The sequence below is a fragment of the Pezoporus occidentalis genome, unplaced genomic scaffold (genome assembly GCF_034315485.1).
Source record: "Pezoporus occidentalis ecotype Australia unplaced genomic scaffold, CSIRO_AGI_Poc_V1 ctg182, whole genome shotgun sequence".
In the NCBI taxonomy this organism is placed as follows: Eukaryota; Metazoa; Chordata; class Aves; order Psittaciformes; family Psittacidae; genus Pezoporus; species Pezoporus occidentalis.
The window spans coordinates 3,174,395-3,182,457 of NW_026913662.1; the positions used below are offsets into that span (position 1 = coordinate 3,174,395).

The following is an 8,063-nucleotide window of genomic DNA, read 5'->3' on the forward strand; positions in this document are numbered from 1 at the left end:
CTAAATAATGGCCAAAAATAAAATTAAAAAAACTCAAAAATAAAGAACACTGACAGACAGTCCTGAAATTTTAAATTTATCTTACAGTTACTAACAAAGCAGCTTTGTCAACACAAATGGAAATCATAGGTATGACCTGGCCAGCTCCTCAACTGAAACTGGACTGAATTTGGACCACTGATTCTAAAGTGATGATTCTGAACCCCCATCACTAAGTCCCCAAGGCGTTCTGATCTGCCCTACCCTCATCCTTAAGAAGGTCATTATAAACAGTTTTAGAAAAACACATACAAGTGTACACATATCAAACCCTTTCCACTTTCTTGCTACTACTCATACAGTAATAGCAAATATAATGTAGAAAAGGAATGAAAACTGACTTTCACAGACCACAGATTAAAACACTGCCTTTCGGAATTCCATACAAGGACTGCTGTAGCAAACAAGGCAAAAAAAAGTGTACCTACCAAGGAGATAAAAACTCGTCTCAACAGCAGATAAAACCCAACCTGGAAATCTAACCTGGAAATTATCACCTTATGAACAAAATATATTTACCAAATTCCAATATAAACTTATTTACTCCATTCCATAAAAAAGAACTTCCATTTGATGGAGAGATACAGCTTCTGCAGTAATATTTATCTGGTTTTAAATACTGATAACTGCATTCTAAAAACTCAATGAGCATCAGAAATACAAAAAAATCAACTTAGAAAACATTTAGAAAGACTCTTAGAAAGTCCAGTGTCCCTTAATTATTTTTAGGAACAGAATCTGCATGAGCACATGATGACATAATCCTCCTAATGTTTTCTCCACAGGCTGTTAAATGCAAATTATAGTCCACATCCTCTGCTTTTCTGTGCAAGTGGTCCTCTAAGGTTAAATTAGATTGACAACTGCCAAAAAATATATATTTTTGAATATTTAGTCTAAAAAAAAAAGCATTTTAATAAAAAATGAGATGTATCAATTTTTTTTTTACATTTCGTTAATTCATTACTAGTAACATTAATGAGACACAAAATCATTGCAAAGCATTCTGGAAACAGTGACAATAAGTACGAATTCTACAATAATAAACTGAAAACTGAAATCTACCACACTTTCAGGAACAGCTAACAACTCTGTGGCACTCCACAACCCATTTTTAAAATGAAGCCAACTCATCTTGGAACTGGGGGGGGTGGGACAACGGGACATGACAAGGAGAAAAAAGAAGAAATTAAACACATTTTGCCTGCTGTATATTTTTCATAAATTTCCTAAAGTGATGCTTTACTATATAGTCTGAATCAAACTGGCATCAGCTCATATAACTACATACCACATGTGGCTTTGATGTTACCATCAAAAGATGGTTACCAAAAACTAGATGATCTTAAGGTCCTTTCCAACCCTAACGATTCTATGATTCTATTCTATGATTCTATTCTACCATTCCCTTTAGGTGCTGACCTTAAACCACAAGAAACCCCATTTATCCATTGAGATTTCCAAAGCTTTACAGTTTCTTCAGCATTACAGAAGATATGTCTCTTGTATATATGTAGACAGAGAAATCAGGAGCCCAATTCTTCATCTGTAGGAAGCACCTACATGCCATAATCTTTAAGGATATACTTTGCCCAATGAAGGCAGAGGGCAATCCTCAAGCAATTTCTAGTTCTCTAAAAATAGACTTTACAGACTGTAACTGTAGCCTTAAAATTAGTAGTTTTCCAACTGGAAGAATTTTGGTTTGGATGTTTTGTACCTTAACATGTGCTTGCACACCCTATACCCTTCCTTTCCAAAGAAAATAGTTTTTAATATTGTCAGTCTTTAGTGTCAGTTTCCAACTGTATTCCATGGAGAAGCAGACATCTACATTCCAGTACAGATTGTTTTCCCCTGTGCAGTATCTACTACTGATACTGATAATCCAAAGGGAAGGTGAATAGAAGCAAGAGTCACAATTTAGAACCACCCCTGCTAACAGTGCAATTATTTTGTCAGTGTCGCATTAATTGCCCAAGATTTTAGATCTTTTTTTTGCGAAGTTAACACCTTAGTTTGAACATGCTTGATTTTCTTACAAATGAAACTTAGACCTTTGTGCAAATACAACAGAAGACATATTTTATATCAACTGAAATGAGGCACTTAAACAAATGTCATTTCCAGGTTCTTCTCTGAAAGACATACAAAAATGGAGTTGTGATCACTTCAATGTCAAATGGGAAAAATGTTTGTCTTCTTACACAGGGATGAGAAACATTTTTCTTTCCGAGGATCCAAAACACCTTTATAAATATTATGTCCATTCCCCTAGCTCTGTTTCAAGGGCTTAAGAACTTGAATAGGCAGCATCTGTAACAGTGTGGTCAACACAAAATATTAGCCTCATGTATGCAAACAAAGGCAGACAGATGTCACATCCAGCTGCTGAAAAACTGCAGAAGAGTTCTGTAGCTAAAAATACCCTAAAAATTTCTTTAGGAATATCCATCAACACTTTCTCAAATATGTGAAGTAATAAATTTAATTCATTTTCTTTTAATTCAAGAAGTCCTCTCTGATTGCTTAAGAAGAAATTTGTGGGTATGCAATTCTGCTTCACCAACCATACCCTATAATAGAATTTATATTTCTAAGCCTTGGCTTCATCATAAGAGTGAACAGAACCCTCAGAATTCTTTTCAGTCACTCCAAAAAGAAAACTGTCAGCTGCCCAGTGTAACGACAAAAAGCTTGCTATGTAAGAAAACCAGAATCCTTCATACTGGTCAATCCCAAACTTTTCAGAAAGAAAGAATATGAATTCTTAACTGTATGTTAAGAAAATCTAGATACTATGTTATTCTACATTAAGAAAATTACAAATCACTTTATTCCTTTCTGTAAAAATAGCATGACTTCTGGAGACTCAGTCTGGAAAGCAGATATCATTGCTTAAAGACAAAGTGATAAAGGAAGACTAAGGCTGCAATAGGCCTCATTTAAAAGCTAAATCCATTTTCTAATTTTAAAGGTATTTATTTTTGCTAACAGAAGCAAGGATTATTTCCACATAGAATCATAGAATAGTTAGGGTTAGAAAGGACCTTAAGATCATCAAGTTCCAACACCCCTGCCATGGGGAGGGACACCTCACACTAAACCATATCACTCAAGGCCTCGTCCAACCTGGTCTTGAACACTGCCAGGGATGGAGCATTCTCAACCTCCCTGGGCAACCTATTCCAGTGCCTCACCACCCTAACAGGAAAGAATTTCCTCCTTATATCCAACCTAAACTTCCCCTGTTTAAGTTTTAATCCGTTACTCCTTGTCCTATCACTACAGTCTCTAATGAAGAATTCCTCCCCAGCATCCCTGTAGGCCCCCTTCAGATACTGGAAGGCTGCTATGAGGTCTCCACGCAGCCTTAAGTCTTCACAAGTATGATAACCAAAATGGAAAAACAACCTCTGCCTTGAATTTCTAATGCATACTTATGATTATAAATATCAGAGTAACTAAGTAGTGAAATGTGACAGATGTTAAAATACAGTCAGATGTTAAGCTACAATGAATCACATGTTAAACTACAATGACTGGGATGTTAAAATACAATGAATTGGCTGTCAAGATACAATGTGTCACCTTGCAACATTCTTCAGATAATCTACCACTTACCCTGCACTTAAAAGATACATTTTGCCTGTGTGACTTAAACTTACACACACTGCAGACGAAAACCTCTAGTGTCGTAGGGCAAAGCCCCTACGCGAAAGAAATAAAACATAGCTAGAAGTATTAGGACTGAATTTTTTCCTTCATTTACATAAGCAGAAAGAACTTTTCTTGTAAGGGCATTTAAGCCTCAAAAACTGCACAAATGGACAATATCAGATTACAAAACATACAAGTGTATCAGACCACTGGAGACTGAAACAACCACCTCCTGAACCTGAATGGTCCCAAATAAAGATGTGTAAGAAGATGTTTTGAATCTGTAAATGTAAAGTTCCACAATAAACCTATTTCCACTGTACCACAAACTTTTTTCCATTTGGTGTTGCAAACTTTCCTGGAAGTTGGTTTTCAGTAAGCCAGGAGGAATCAAGCCAACTGCTCAGATACACACCACACTTAGATGTCTTGGCAGTTCTGTAAACATTTGGAGAATGCCAGTTATTGCCCTTCAGATCATGATCCAATTGTTCCTCTGGACCAGAAATATGCATTATAGTCTAACTGTATTTTGGCACCTACAAATATATGTAGCTATCATCACCCTGAACATCAGCCTGACACCACATAAAAAGCTAACATACATTCTTCACCAAGCTGGCAGCAGTTGTGTCACTTGGAAATAAATGTAAAGGAGCTGGTCTAATAGTCCATAGTGTTCAAAGACATGCAGAAAACAATCAAGGACCACGAAATTAAATGCAAAAGTACTTAAACTCCACTGAGAGCTCTCGTGAGGCACTCACTGATCAAAATGGAGGTTTTATATGAACATCACGGATGTGAATGTGTCAACACATGTCCTTGGTTTTCAATCATTTCTCTCTCTAGGTAGCATTAAACTGGACGGAAGACTTAATTATAGCAATAGTCAAAACAGATATTTGGATGAAAACATATCCAAAGGTGACAGACTATTTAGCATCCATTGTCTCAATCTGGCGTGTACAAAATTGACCTTCCTTCTCTAGTGAGCTACAGTAACATACCAGCTCAGCTTTAAGGTAGAAGGAATCAGCATGTGAAGACTGATGTTGCACACTCACAGCAGAAGGCACTACTGGTGAAGCTACTCACAAAGACAGGTTGAGGCACACAGCATGTAGGTTATTCTCCTAGTCTTCTGCATTTAATCATCTTCTTTTCAAAACAGCATAAAATAAATTTGCCTCAGATTCTCAACAATCTCTTTAAGATTGAAATAGACACTGGGATTATGTGCTATTCACTGAGGTATGAATATGCCCGAACAGGCATCACCTGCTTGAACACTGGTGTCACATTCTGGAGGTCACTACTGCCCTTGTTAACAGACATAAGCACAAACAATTACTTAAGACATTCAAGCCATGGATGTGCAGGCTCTCAGAAGAAGTAAATTTTTTAAATGTACGCAAAAGAGCAAAATCTGGAGAACAGGAGAAAGCGAAACAGCCAGAAAACACTGAGAAAAACCTCAGTTAAGAACACCTACAGAAACAGCTGTTCAAGCACTGTGACTAAAACTACACAAAGCTACACTAAAATACTGCAGTAAGATGGCAAGAAATGCATTCGCACTGTGTAGTTGATAAGCAAAAAGAAAAGTATGATAAATTACAGACTCTTGAGAAGGACTAACACTGCAGAGTTTAACTCTATTACATTATGCATGCCGGATGCCGCAAAATCTAAAATGATTTACAAAACCCAGATTTACAGAAACATTTTTGGATGACTGATGATTAAGGCAGATTTTCAGAAATACACCTAACACCATTTATAGTAACAGATATTAGGCACATAGGCATCTCTGAACAACCAGACTACTTTGAAAATCTGGCCATGCACAATTTGGCCTCAGAACCAGAGAAGCCACAGCCAAGATTCCCAAACCTGTGGGCTATAGAACGACTCAAACCATTCTCCTTCCTTTGGACAGGGACAAGAATTTTCTGGGGCAGACAAGGAAGGTTCCTGCTGTTTTTCTAAACTACTTCTGCAGTAACCCTTATGTCACATCACTAAGAACAGGCACCACAGCACACGGGCATCAGCACTGGTGGGCCGTAGCTGTGGCACAAGGGCCGCACCGGAGGACTCAGACAGATGAATGCAGGCCTCGCCGAGACACCCTGCAGCCACCGCCAGTTCCAGGCCAGCCGCACCCCCCGCCGCCCCGGTGGCGGTGGAGCAACGCCTACCGCCCCTTTGCTCGGCTTAGCCGGGCAGCCCTTTCCGCGGACGGCGGCTCCCCCCACACCCGGGCCCTCCCCGCGGCCGCCGCACAACCCCCAACCACCCGCCGCGGGAAAAACGAGCGGACACGCGCGCGACACCCAACCCACGCCGGCTCACCCGGATGTGGATTTCCCGCGGCTTCCCCGCCCCACCGCGAGTCACGTGCTGCCGACCCCGCGCGTTTGCAGCCAGCTATCGCTGATTGGGTGTCTGCGGGAGTGCGCGCGCGGGGAGGGCGGGAGGAGGAGGCGGCAGGCGCTGTCCCGCCGGGGGCTGTGGTAACCGGGAGCGAGGTAAGGGGCGCCTCCGCCGGGTTCCCCGGGGAGCGGCTGGTCACCCTCGGGGGCTCCCCGGCTCCGTATCGTTCTTTACCGGGCCCGGCACGGAAATCCGACACCGCTGCATCCTCTCGGCCTTTGGTTCTGCTGTCAAAATGCGGTTGCTCGCCCTACCTGCGTGGTGAATTTAGACTCGTTGTCCTGAAACAGCAGTGGCACCTTTAGTTAGTACCAATTGCCACCCTTCTGCATCATCACGGAAAAAGAATCAAGAACTGTGAAGACCAAACCATCCCCTGGTATGAACATGGTGTAAAGTGGCAAAACCTAAGGTGGAGTGTCCAAGTAGGGAATGACAAAGCGTATTGTGATGCACGGGGGAAACTGAACAGTTATCACTACTGAACTGATTCTGTGGACAAAAGTTTCAATATCTAATAAAATAGATGTGTAATGAACAGTGTATTAAAAGACATAGATTTAATAAGATATAAGATTATTGTTGAATTGAGAACAGCGCTGAGGAGAAGGAGTGCTCATTGATGAGAAGCTCAACATGATCCCTCCGTATGCACTTGCAGCACAGAAAGCTAGCTGTATCTTGGTCTGCATCAGCCCAAGGGAGGTGGTTCTCCCCCTCTGCCCTCATGAGACCCCGCCAGGAATGCCGCATTCAGCTCTGGGGTCCCCAACACAAGAGCGACACAGACAAGTTGGAGTGAGATAATGAGGGGACTGAAGCAGACCTTGTATGAAGAAAGGCTGAGAGAGTTCAGCTTGTTCAGCCTGGAGAAGAGAAAGCTCTGCGGAGGCCTTAGAGCAGCTTCCAATATCTAAAGGTGGTCTACAAGAAATCTGGAGGACTTTAATAAGAGCAAGTAGTGACAGGACAATGGGGAATGGCTTTGAACTGACAGAGGACATATTTTGATTAGACATTAGGAAGAAATTCTTCACTATGAGGGTGGTGAGGCACTGTCACAGGTTACCCAGAGAAGCTGTGGCTGCCCCTTCACTGGCAGTGTTCAAGGCCAGGCTGGACGGGGTTTGGAGCAACCTGGTCTAGTGGAAGGTGTCCGGGCCAGTGGCAGGGGATTGGAACTGGATGAGCTTCAAGGCCCTTTCCAACCCAAACCATTCTATGATACTGTGATTATGGCCCTGGAACAGTATACTGCAGCAATTTTCATATCCCATACTACATGAAGAAACATAATATAATCTGGTTTAGGCTATATGTTCCATTACACCTGACTGCAATGTTCCCAAAGGTGGCAGTAGAACATGACTTTTTGTAAATAAATAAAAAGGTAAAATAAATATAGGTCAGTTAGATAGTAGAGTTCCTTCTAATATCTACAAGGGTGAAAAAATCTTCTCAAGAGAAATGTTTGTATATTTTAATATGTGGACATTCAAGAAGTTATATAAAGTTTTAGTCAGTAGTTATTTCATTGATTTCTATACTAGAAGTGAAAATTCAGGCTCTCGGGACTTCAGGTGATCTTTTCCAGAATGGTGTTCAAAAACATTCTTCAGCCAGGCCTGCCTTCTCCTGTTTTGTCAATAAACAGAAGATTTCACTTTTATTAAGCATTATTCCTTTTGTGCAGATTAATGCAAATTTCAGTTACTGATTACTGAAGGCAGTAATCCTTAAGTATGTTAAATTTTTTAATGAATGTGTTCTGGTTTGCCTCTCTGCAACGTGTTCCTTTTCTTTTTTAGAGTTTGCCATATTGTTTTTGTAGAAGGAATAAGCATATTCTGGGCAAAAAGCCAAGAAAAAGTGGCTCTTACCAAGCTAAATTAGGTAATTACATTTTCACCATGTTTTCAAAGCAC

General features: G+C 40.6%; 1 protein-coding gene across 6 annotated transcripts in view; it reads right to left on the bottom strand.

The window, feature by feature from the left end:
* The window catches only part of CCDC91 (coiled-coil domain containing 91), a 120,304-nt gene extending 114,215 nt beyond the window's left edge, over nucleotides 1–6,089 (bottom strand). Inside the window, exon 1 of one of the 6 annotated variants that reach the window (XM_062615570.1) lies at nucleotides 6,058–6,087. The gene's annotated coding sequence lies outside the window, so the exon portion shown is untranslated. Of the gene's footprint in view, nucleotides 1–5,903; nucleotides 5,935–6,057 lie in introns of those variants that run through there. The other 5 variants (XM_062615566.1, XM_062615564.1, XM_062615565.1 and 2 more) reach the window with 5 other exon arrangements.
* Between the last annotated feature and the right edge of the window lie 1,974 nt (nucleotides 6,090–8,063).